This window comes from Myotis davidii, unplaced genomic scaffold, assembly GCF_000327345.1.
Source record: "Myotis davidii unplaced genomic scaffold, ASM32734v1 scaffold265, whole genome shotgun sequence".
Lineage (NCBI taxonomy): Eukaryota > Metazoa > Chordata > Mammalia > Chiroptera > Vespertilionidae > Myotis > Myotis davidii.
The window spans coordinates 2,634,191-2,646,685 of record NW_006296627.1 but is presented as its reverse complement, the minus strand read 5'-3'; the positions used below and the strand labels follow the sequence as shown (position 1 = coordinate 2,646,685).

The 12,495-nt window shown below is 53.4% G+C and overlaps 1 protein-coding gene across 1 annotated transcript in view; it reads right to left on the bottom strand.

The window, feature by feature from the left end:
• TSPAN18 (tetraspanin 18) overlaps nt 1–12,495 on the bottom strand; it is a 158,436-nt gene extending 145,941 nt beyond the window's left edge. The window contains exon 1 of the mRNA XM_006772245.2: nt 12,470–12,495. The gene's annotated coding sequence lies outside the window, so the exon portion shown is untranslated. The remainder of the gene's footprint in view (nt 1–12,469) is intronic.

The following is a 12,495-nucleotide window of genomic DNA, read 5'->3' as shown; positions in this document are numbered from 1 at the left end:
AACACTCCATCCATGCTTTTGTTCCGGCCCTCCGGTCCAGTTTAAGAACCCATTGTGGCCCTTGAGTCAAAAAGTTTGCCCACCCCTGCTCTAAACTCTGACTTTCTGGACTCCCAGTCCAGTGCTCTCCCAATCTCACCAGTTGAGGAACAATGGGGACAGCAATTCATGGGATGATGGATCTAGGCTGTGATCCAACTGTCTTGGCACCCCCAGCCCCAGCCTCCCAATTTCATGGTTTTAGCACATTCCCAGGCCTCATGGAGTCCACCAGGCTCTGAGGTTGGCCCCCAGGGTCCCCATCGGGTCTCTGGGCTCAGAGGAGGGAAGCTCCCACCTGTGGCCCCAGCTCTCGCCCCTCCAGCACCAAGGCCCGTCCTCCAGCTCGCTCAGCCTTGCACAACAAGCAGGCAGCAGCCTCAGAGGTCTCTGTTTGCCTTGGCTCCGCAGCCTGCTTCCTCAGCAAGAAGCCACTGCAAAGGAAAATAAAACAACAGAAAGCCCTTTGATCTGCCAACAGACGGCCAGGAGGAAGGTGGGAATCACCCTCTGTTGTGACCTCTGGCCTCCTGCCCCCAAGTTCTCCGCAAAGGGTCCCAGGGTCCTTTCGCACACCCCACCTGGCCCAGGCACCTGGGTCCCACGAGGTGAAAGGGTCAAAGCGACATCTGTGAGCACCAAGCAGGGATGAACAGGAGCAGAAAGAGGCTGGACAGGGCCAAGCAACTGGGAGAGAGGAGATGGCCGTTGACCCAGGAAGCCAGCCCACACAGGTGGTCTCCCCAGATTGTGGAGCATCAGGAAAGAGGTGTGTGTGAGAAAGGCCTTCCGGTCCATCACTGGGGAATCTGGCAAAGCATCACAGTTCTCCACGCAGGAACACCAGGCACCCCTCACAAAAGGATGTGCAGCGTTCGAGATACGCGAACTGGGGCTCTTCCACACCCCACCCTGGGGGCCCCCCCACAGCCTCAGGAAACATGCGTTCACTCTGGGAGCCGCATTGAAGCCCCCTTCCGTCTACTGGGCTGAAGTCAGGCTGGAAGTATCCGGGTGCTGATGTCCCAGGAGCAACCCTCAGCTCATGGGAGATGGAAGCTGGTGACCACCCACTGGGACGGCTCTCAGGTGACCGCCACACGATCATTGGGAGGGTCCCCTGTGGGAGGGAAGGAACCCCAGTTGCCCACAGAGGTAGGCAGCTCATTAGTGTACCGTTGATTGGCTTTCCTTCCCTCCCTGCCCACTTGGCTCTCTGGGACCAACCTCATATTTACTATTTGTGTCCAAATCCTTGCTCACAGTCTGCTCTTGGAGATAACCAACGAAAACAAGGCAGACATGGATGTGCGAACACAGAACAAGGGAAAACGTGTGGGAGGCAGAGCAGAGGGTGGAGCATCAGCAGCTGTAAGATGAAGGTGCTGCACACACAGACGTGCCCGTTGACCCAGAGGACAATTCGAGAAACAGGAAGCCGGCTGTCTCTGGGCGAGGAGACTGCGTTAAGACTGAGATTTAGTTTCCATTGTGTATGCTTCTGTTCTATGTCCATATTTTCTGATTATTTTCTCCCTAAGCCTTTCACCACTAAAGCACGATTCTTTCCCAAGAGCTCCTGAGACCTGGAAAATAAAATAAATGATGGCTGCAGAGGGAGAAAACCCTGAAGCCAGTCATCTCCCTCACTCCCTGGGACCCTCTCACTTCCTTCCCACCCCATCAAGGCCTCCCTCTCAGGCCCGGTGCAGGAAGAGGTCCCCATTCCCTCAAAGGAGTGGTAGCTGCCGATGAACAAGGGATTCAGGGCTGGAAGGGAGAAAAGGGCCCAGCGAGAGGCCTCTGAGACCTATGGATGCTGACTTCCTCGCCACTCGCGCTGTTAAGACACAAACTGGCCCCCATGGGAAGATCCTGGTGTCCCATGGGCACAAGCCAAGGAACAGGCTGGGCTTGACACTGGGCTCCGGGGTTCGGACCACCTGGGTTTGCGTTGCTACAACTCTGGTAACCAGCTGTGTGGCCTTAGGCAAGTGACTTAACCTCTCTGTGCCCCACTTTCCTCAACCATAAAACGGGGATAGTCATAGTACCAAATTAGAGGGCATTACAGCTGAATTGTGTTTCCCCCAAAATTCATACATTAAAGCCCTCATCCTAGTATGTCCAAAATAGAACTATTTAGAGGTAGGGCCTTTGAAGAGGTAATTCAGTTAAAATAAAGTGTTAGGAAGGGCCCTAATTGAATCTGACCAGTTTCCTTATAAGAAGAGATGACCTAGACACCCAGGAGGCATCAGGGGTGAACATGAACAGAACAAAGACCATGTGAGGACACCACGAGAAGGCGGCCCTCTGCAAGCCAAGGAGAGAGACCTCAGAAGAAACCACACCTGCGAGCACCTTGATCATGCACTTCCAGCCTCCAACACTGTGAGAGATAAACTTGACATGAATTAAGTTATTTAATCCTCACAACTCAATAAATTAGATATTAGTTTTAGTCCCATTTTATGGATGAGAACATGAGGCACAGAGAGGCTGTGTAACTTGCCCGAGGCCGTGGAGCTGATGAGTGGTAAAGAGCTGGGACTGTAAGCCATTCTACTGGTTAAGATCAGACTTGTAAACGCCTGGCACACTGCAAGTGACCAATACATGTTAGCCATGCCCATTACCCAAAACAACCGGGAGGAGACTGGGCTGCAGAGGGGGCACCTCCTGAGCACCTGCCAGGTCCCTGGGGTCCATGGACGAGCAAGGACAGACAGGGTCCCTGCCTCTGGGACTTACACTAGAGTGGGGGAGACGGACATGAAATAATCACACACATAATCAACAACCGCCCATTAAGGAGGGGATTTTGGAGTCAAGGAGGACTTCCCAGAGGAGGTGATACAAGGGGCTGGGATCAAAAGGATGAGGAGGAGTCAGGTAGCTTAAGAGGGAGCGCAAAAGCATTGCAGGGAATGTCGGGGAGAGCACACAGAGTGGCCCTGGGCAGGTGGGGGCAAGAGAAGGAAGCAAAGTGGGCTGGAGTCGAGGGAGGCAGGCTTGGAAGGGGAGCGGGCAGAGGCCTCAGGAAAGCCTTTTGAACACAAGTGAGAATCCACGGAAGGGTTTCCAGCCAGGCGGCTAACATGCTCACATTACACAACAGATGTTTTCCCTGACAGCGCGTGAGTTGGACTCCGGGAAATCGAATTTTATTTTTAAGGCGGTGGGGGTCAATGGGAATCTGAGAGTTCATCCATCTGTAAATTGAATGAGGACCCTCTGATCCAGCTGGCATTTTATAGCTCCGGCTGCCTCGAGCGAGATCCACCTGTTAGGTAGCAACCCCGGGGAAGGGCCGGCCTCCCTTCCATGTGCCAGAGTGGGGGGCACTGTTTCTGCTGGCCGTGTCCGTCTGCTCCCCCATAAGTCGTGGGAAAGCCCCACACTGTGAGTGTGGCTCTTCCCACTGGGCCTCCACAGAGCCCACTTCCTGTGGTGACAACCTTCCAGGCTCCCCTTCCCCAGCTTCTCCTCATCCTCTAAGCTTCACCTCGTACTTCACTCCATGGGGAGGCCTGTGCTACCCCCACCCCCAGACCTAATGCTTTCCCTGAGTGTTCACGGTGCCCTGGGACTCCCCACTGGGTTGGTTCCAGTGGTATCGCCAGACAAGAGGAAGAGACGTTACACAACAGATGTTTTCCCTGACGCAGTGTGTGAGTCGAACTGCAAGGAAGGATGTGATCCCAGAGAAGCTATTACCAAGAATTCAATCATTCATTCACTCATTCATTCAGCACGCATGAACTGAGCATCTGTTCCACCCCAGCACGGAGCTACATCCTGCAGGTTCCATGGAAACAAAACAGACAGGCCTCTGCCCTCATCCCATCTAATAAAACAATTAGAATAATTCCAACATTCATTGACTAGTTTTGAAATGCCACGTTCAATCCTAAGAGAAACATTTATGCATTTTACGCTTATTTTACCTTCATAAAACCCTATGAGGTAAAATGGTGGCACAGAGAAGTACCTTGTCTGAGTTCAAGATACGGGGCTGACCCGAGATTTGAACCCAGGCTGTTATGTTCAGAAGCCACACTCCTCCTCCTCCTCAATGGCACGGTGTCTCCTCTACGTGGGGCCGAGGCTGCATGTCTGAACCCTCAGCCTCACCTCTGAGCCCCTCAGCCCTCCTGGGCCCCCTGGGGCTGGGCTCTGGAGCTGGGAGCTGTTTCCCTCCTCAGCCCCCACCTTAGGCAGAGCTGCCCAAATGCCGCCCCTGGAGAGAGAAGCCCAACTTGCACACGTCCCAGCGATTTCAGTGCTAAAGGTGAGCCAGGACAAATGGCAAGCGAGAGCGATTCGTCTCAATCAGAAATTCTCAACTTGAGAGGAGATGGCGATGGCTGGCGACTCAGAAAGACACGTGGGAAGAATGCAAATGGTGCCTGTCATGCAGTCCTTACAAATCATTATTTCTAGAAACATTCTGCCTGCAACTGGTTACAATTCAGATCCGTTGCTGTTTCCTGAGCCCAGACTGTACACCCAGCACCTTTCCAGGCCGGAAGTGGGGAGGGGAGCAGATAGCAGCATCGGACAAATGCTCAGCTGTGGGCAAGGCACGTGGATGCAGACACTTACCTCCTTTGATGCTGATAACTAAGCCACAAGGTGGGTATAAATCCCTAGGTTATGGATAAGAAAGCGGGAATGAACAGAGATTAATATACCCATCATCAGGTTAACTTGGGCAAATTACTTAACCTCTTTGAGGTGGTTTTCGTGGTGGTAAGATGGGGCAATAATAGCACCCACCTGTAATGAGTTGGATTGTGAACCCCAAAAAGATATGTTGAAGTTCTAACCCCTGGTACCTGTGAATATAACCTTAGTTGAAATAGGGTCTTGCAGATGGACTCAAGTTAAGATGAGATCATTAGGCCCTAACCCAATACGACCAATGTCCCCGTGAGAGGAAAGACAGACACAGGGAATGCCATGTGATGCCAGAGGAACAGACTGGTGTGCCCACAAGCCAAGGAACACCAAGGACTGCCAGCAGCCACCAGAGCTGGGAAGGAGCAGGAAGGACCCTCCCCTGGAGCCCTGCCAACACCTCGTTTTGGACTTCCAGCCTCCAGACTGTGAAAGAATAAATGTCTGCTGTGCAAAGCCCCCAGTATGTGGCACATCGTTATAGCAGCTCTACGAAACCAATACACTGCCTCATCCAAAGGGCTCCTGGCTTGTTCTAAGCTCTACCCCAGGAGTTTCAGGTGGGAGGACTGCAGACACTGAGGTTTCAGGGACCCCGTGGTGGCCGACTCACAAGCCCGCTGGCCTGCGTGCCTGCCAGGGATTCTCAGAGCAGCCAGGGTCAGCAGTGCCTTCCCAGCATCTTGGCAGCTGCAGTAGAAGGTCACCCTCTAACAGTACCTCCAGGGACAAGTGTCCACCATACCCAGGGGGCAATGGGTCACCTTCGAACCATCACCTCCCAAAGACCTCTCCATGCACCTCATGCTCGTGGGGGCTAAGACCCCACAGCAGATTAGCGCCCGGGCCTACCCTGCTGGAGGGAGCCCTACCTGTCAGGCACCAGGCGGCAGGGGCTGCACCCCCAGGAGGCTGAGGCGCACTTGGCCAGCGAGCGCATTGCAATCGGTCCCAGCCAGCGAAGCTGCAGTACGGGAGGGGGCCTCCCAGAAGCCCCCCAGGCCCCATGCCCACAATGGTAATTGTGAACCCCAAAAAGATATGTTAGACATGAAAAGATGGGCCTAAATCCAAGGGCCAGAGCTCCAAATTCTGCTCCCATTTCAAATAGGAGCCTTATTAGTTCAAAATGAGAGCTCAGCCCGAGGCCACGGGGAATGGGAGCCCAGACCCTCTTTGTCCAATGTCATGGGTAGGTGTGCTGGGCCGCTTCTAGCCTCCCCTCAGCACTGGTCCCTTGCCAAAGTGTGTCTTCCTTCTTACTCAGGAGGGAGGAGAAATAAGCACATGTTGACACCTACTATGTGCCAGGCACTTGATTAGCTTTACTCCTTTCCCATATTCCCATTTTGCAGAGAACACTGAGGCTCAGAGGGATGAACAAGTGCTAAGTAGAAGAGTCAGGATTCAAACCTACATCTGGCCATCTTACTGTCCCCAGAAAAACAGGGCTGGAGAGCCTTATCAGGACCCCTCTCTTCCCTGCCCAGTCCCATGGGGCTGCATGGATAAACAGGTAACACAGGTGACCTTGTGTGTCATTTGAGGGGACCCCCCCCCACAAAGCTTGAAAGCACAATATTTCCCAAAGCAGTATATGGAGGCCCTAATTCCTGTGGCTCTCACTATGCATATTAAACCTACGATTCCTCTCACCTCATGACACACACTTCTATCCCATCTTCCAGACAGTTCCTGCAGCCTTCCCTCCCCAGCCCTTTCTCCACACCATCAGGGTAGGGGTGGTGAAGATGGGAGCAAAAGAAGGTTCTGGAGGATTCTGGAAGAAGTCCTCTAGGCAGTAAATTTCAGGAAGCCAAAGGAGGCCATGGTAACAATGGGCTGAAGGTCAAGGGCCCTTGCTGTGTATTCATTCACTCGCCATCTCTTGCTCTCTCTGAGCAGCCCCTCCCTCCAGTGTATCATAATACTATAAAATCTGCCCATTTACATAAAGATCATTTACATATTGCAGTCTGTAATCTATAAAGAGCAATATACATCAGAGATTATTAGGGAAAGGAAGTTTCCATGTTTTCTTTTAAAAAAATATATATATATTTTATTGATTTAAGAGAGAGGAAGGGAGAAGGAGAGAGAGATAGAAACATCAACAATGAGAATCATCAATGCTGCATCCTGCATGCCTCCCACTGGGGACTGAGCCCACAATCCAGGCATGTGTCCTGACAGTGACCTCCTGGTTCACAGATTGGTGCTCAGCCACTGAGCAACAGTGGCCCCAGGCAAAGCTTCCATGTTTTCAGGACTGTGTATGCTAGAAGCTTACAGTGTGTCACATCATCTCAATTAATCCTCTATTCAGGAAATGTAAATGCAGAGAGTTCGTGCTCAGCAAATAGCCACTATCCTTCCATTCTCAGCCTCCCTTGCAGCTGGTTGGGGGCCAGGTGACAGTTCTAACCAATGTACTGGGGCTGAAGTGATGTGTGTTGCCTCCTGGCTAAGCAGTTGAGTGTTAAGTGTGCCTTTTCCATGTCTCTCCTCCCCTTCTGCAATAACTGTGGGTGCCACGGAATCTAAAAGGTGCAATTACAAAGATGGCCGTCAGCCTGGGTCCCTGAGTAACCTGTGGAGCAGAGATTCATGTTAGACAGACAATGGGAGGGAGAATTAAGCCTGCAGTGTAAGCCACTGATAGTTTTGGGTCATGTGCTGTAGCAGCTAGTGTTTCTTGGCTTAACAGTATCATTGCTGCTATTATTCTGATTTTCAAAGATAAGAAAACCAGAGCCGTATAGCCACTAAGTGGCAGAAACCAGATTCATATGCAGATCTGTGACTCCAACACACATCCTCTTTAAATGACAACCTTTTGTTGCTTAATAAGATCATTCCCCTCTGGAACAGACTTGCAAAAAGAAACAAACAAACAAACAAAACCGCCTCCAACCCCTCATTGTCCCCAGAATGGCTGAGCAATCGATGCAGGATGAAAAGAGGGACTCTTGTAAGGCACTCTGAGCCCAGAAGATGATCAAAAGCAGGAAGAGAGAGCCTAGAGCCCTAGATGAATCTCAGGGATACCTTTCCTGGGGTTTAGGGGCGCACAGGAGGTTTTAATATAAGAGGAAAGATCACATAGGGGCTTAGAGCACAGAATGGGGGCATCAGATCAACCTAGGAGCACATCCCAGTCCCACTACTTACTCTCTTGATCTTTCTGAGCCTTACTTTCTACTCTGTAAAATGGGAACAATATCTGAACCAACGCTGAGGTGAGGGAAAGCATGCTCTCGCTCCTGGCTGATGGTGAGCACTCTCCAAGTGTCGGCCACCATAAGATCATCCCTGGGAGGCTCAGAGCACCAGCCTTACTGGAGGGGACCAAGCAGAGGGAGAGCCCGGGGAGACCGGCCCAGCCAGCAGCGCTGAGAGAGCCCAGAATCTCAGCCTGTAAACCTGGCCCGGCCCCCATCCCTGCAACAGGCCCAGGGGCAGGACGCGGAGAGAAGCAGGGCCAGCCAGACATACTGCAACACAGCAGAGGAGCCAGATTATTTACTTTAAAGTAGAAAGTGTCTTCCAGAGGACGGCCTTTTCCTTGGGTGAATCTGGGGGCTGTGTCTCAGCTTAAACTCATTATCTGCCACATGGTCTTCGTACTCCGGTTCAGGGTGGGAAACAAAGGGTGGAAGAGAAAGGATGGGCCAATAGGAGCTGATGAAATATCATCCCTCAAGTGCCAGAGACCGGGATATTTTCAGTGACGTCACATTGGGCTTCCTGCCACGGGGTAGGGCTATCGTGAGAATACTCACAAGACTTTAACTTAGGAGCTCTCAATGAAGCAGGGAAAGAAAGAAAACAAAAAAGGCAGCTTATTTTATGTACCTTTGTCTTCTATCCCCAAAACACGCACTCGCTCTCTCTCACTCTCTCTCTCTCTCACACACACACACATGCTGTGCCCCAGAAGATCAGAGCTGGAAAGGCCCAAAGTTTATCTTCCTACTTCACAGTAACTGTATAAAGATAACAATGACACTGAGCATGTGCCACTTCCGGCCACTGTGCTAAGTGTTTTATGTTTCATGTCATTGGCTGTTCACCACAATCTGATAAGACATTATTAGTCCCATTTTACACATAAGAAAGCTGAGGCATCAGCGATCGAACAGCCTAGGGTTGCAGAGCTAATAACTAGGAGAAAGCCAACATTCAAACCACCTAGGCAGCCTAACCACCATGCAATGCTACCTATAAAAAAGCAGAGAAAGGAGCACAGAGAGGGGCGGTGACTCACTCCAGGTCACACAGCTCCATCTGTAATAGAATCAGGGTGAGGACACAAATCTCCTTAACTCCTGGTTCAGTCACCATTCCACTCCCTCCTGTTGCCTCTTAGTCCTTACTAGAACACACAGGCACACAGCAGTGAACATGCTTCTGCTCATCTCCAAGTTGTTTAAGTCACTAATTACAGCAGCAGTCAGGGGTGCAGGCAAGGGCTAAGGGTTGCACCTCAGGAGAAGTGCCCAGATGAAAGCCCTGCTTGGCCCGTTTTGAACACCGGGACTCATCATCTCCCTCTCTCTATTTTAATAAGTGTTTCATTATCTGCTCCCCCTCCCTCGATCGGAGAGCTGATGCGGGTCCAAGGTGCCAGCCTGTGTGGCAGGAGGAGCCCAAGCTGGCAGGTTTGCTCAATGGCATCAGGTTGCAGAACTACCCGCTCAACCCATCATCTGCTCCCGGGGAGCAGGGTGGGGGGTGGCAAAGTGCTGGTTTCCAAGGCCCCTCCCTTTGCAGTGTCCCAGCTGAGTCTGAACAAATGTTCCTGATTTTCTTTTCAACGGCTGATGAAATAGGCCAGTGAGCAGCTCTCTGGAAGGAGGGGTCCCTACAAGGGGCAGCCCAGCCACCACCATTTGCTCCTCTCAGGGAAGGGGAGAGAGTGAACGCTGGACAGGCCTCAGGAGAAAAGCAGCCTGCGGACAGATAGGGTTCCCAGCAGGCACTGACGTTACCCCCCTCCGGAAAACTGGTGGAGGTCAGCCTGGCTCACTGTGCTGTGTAGGGGGGGGCATGGCGGGATAAGACAGCCTGGGGAGGTGTCCGCCACTGGACCGAAGGCAGAGAGAGCAGGGCTGCCTAGCACCCTGAGAGGTGAGGCTCTTCTCATTTTAAGTTGCAAAACCGCTCAGATCTCCTAGGCCAGCACCCTCGTGTCACAGGCTGAGAAAGCGTGTCCAAGAGGGGAAGTGACTCACCCAAAGCCACACTGATGACCCAGAAGACTGGGCTCCGTTCCTGACCCCCTCCCACAAATCCCTGCCACAAGCTCTTGCTTTGATAGCGCCAGGCACACCTGCCCCTGCCCAGCACCCTGTCCTCCAGCCCACCCCTCACACCATCAAAACCTTATTCGGTAACTCAACGAGCTATTTCCAAGCTCACGTGGAATTTTTTTATGGGGGGGGGGGGCACTATTTAGGCCAATCCAAGGTGCCCTAACTCCAACTCCAGGTGAACTTCTGCTTCTAGAAGGTGCCCTGGAACTTTCACAGGTGCACTGGCATTTCAGCCACGGGTTGCATAAAGATACCACCAAGGGTCAGGCATTTGAGTGTATTTGGGGATGGGGTGACAAGGACACAGACTGACCAGATGTGAAAAGTGGCAGAATCAGAGATCTCCGAGTCAGCAGCCCGGGGTCTCAGTTCCCTCTTCTCTTCAGGGCATGTGGGGGCTGGGGGGCAGTGCGGGGAGAATGGGTGGAACAGGACAGGGCTGGCTGTGTGGGGCAGGCTTCCCTCCTCAGAAAAACAAGTCACTGAAAACAAAACCAAACAACCCTTTTGTTTTCGGGCCCCATGGAATGTCTTGAAGCTGCATCCAGGGACAGCGGCTCCTCCACCCTTTCCTCTGTCTCTGCTCCTCCTCTTCTACTCACAGTAAAAATCATGCTGATCTTTCCTTGTGGCAGCTCTGTCCTAGAGCAGGTTGGTAGCATCCAGCAAAAACAATGGGTGGGCTGCGAGGCAAGCAAGAGCCTCAAATCTCTTTCTGGACCCTCCCCGCTTCCATCATCTCTGCAGGAGACTCAGGGGACACCCAGGAGGGGGGCAGCCCAGCGTGCACAGTTTCTAGCCAAGAGAAAGATGAAAACTTCCACTGGCCGCTGTGAGGCCACCGCACGGTCTTTGATGTGCTCATTTGTACTCACTTGGGGTGCAGGGAGGAGGGAGGAGAGGGAATTAGAGAGAACGATGAGGCAACAGTCCCTTCAGTGTCCCTTCAATGTCGAACAGCCCCACACATGACAGAGTAGACACTCTTCACCGATGCCAGCAGCTGCCTTGCTTCCCAAAGCGTCCGCAGGGACACAGAGACTCAGCACACACGGTCTCGGAGGTCAGACAGGGCACAGAGAGCAGGTCTCCACCAATCAGTGTGAAATGACCAGATGACTGTGGCCCATGGACCACGGATGGGAGGGGCGGGGCTCTTGTTGACTGCTGAGAAAATGACAAGGGTCCCCCATCACCCCCACCCTTGCTTCCCAGCTTATTTGTGGCCAGATTGTGGATAGGAGGGGATGGCACAGCAGGTAGGGACCTGGCCAGATCCAGGGAACAAAGGTACAACTTCCACAGAAAGGGGGGTGCATTGAGCGATTGGGGGGGGGGTCAGACTCCAGAGAAACCTCAAAAAGTTAATTCTCCCAGTCATTTTCTCCACACGGATTTGCTGTTACTGTACAGTTTCTCTCCTTTTTTTGTTTTCCTGGCGGTGACTTTTTTATTCACCAATACACCCTGACAGCCCAGCTTCCCAGCACACGGTGCAGTTACAAATGAAGCACCCCAGCCTCACACTCGACCGTCTCCCCAAGTCCGGCTGTGCGGAGGGGTGCTCCTCCCGGTGGGGCCCGGGTGTGGTTGGAGGGTCTGTGGTTGTCTGTCCTGGATTTCAATACATTTGTCTGGAAGGAACCAGCACTACTGGCCTTCCTATGGGTGAAAGGGCCGGGGAAGTGCGCCCCCTGGCGGGAGCCAACTCACCTCCATCCAGCCGGGTCCCAAAGCCAGCGTGAACCCACCAGAGCCCGCCAGCCCTCCAAGCGGACTCCCACTACACCCCCTAAATCTGCACACACCTGGGCTTCGGACCCACCGAGAACCACACAGAATCTCTGTTTCCCCAAACCGCACACACCCTGTAGGGGATCCAGGGGCCCCCGAAGGGAAGGGTGGCGCCCCGGCCTCGCCCCGCCACCAGGGACCCCGAAGGCGGCAGGCTCTCAGTGCCCCTGCTGGGCCCAGTGATCTCCTAGCCCGGATCTTCGCTTCTCACCCCTAGACCTAATCCTGCCCTGCTACAGAGTCGGGTGGCGCGCGCACCCTCCCTCGGGGTGCAGCCCTCGCCGAGACCCCAACCTTGTAACCACACCTGCCACCCTCCGCCATTCTCCCGGCGCCCCCACTCACCCACCCGGAGCTCCCGGAGCCGACGGGCGCTGCACCTGTCCGCGGGGAAGCCCCAGCCCTCGGCGGATTCGGAGCAGGAATTAGAGGCGAACACGTCTCCCCTTCCTCCTCCGCATGCTGGTTTAAGTAAAACTTGGTTCCAGAGCTTCCCCGGACCGTCCTGGGATACCCCTGATGGCACCCCTACCCCACCCACCATGCCCAACAGCCTCCCGCGGGGATCGCGCGGGGAGTCTCCAAGTCCTAGAGCGCAGCGGCAGGGCGCACTGAGCATAAGGTGTGGAGCCCCCTACCTTCCAGCTGCAGCGGCCGGACCCGC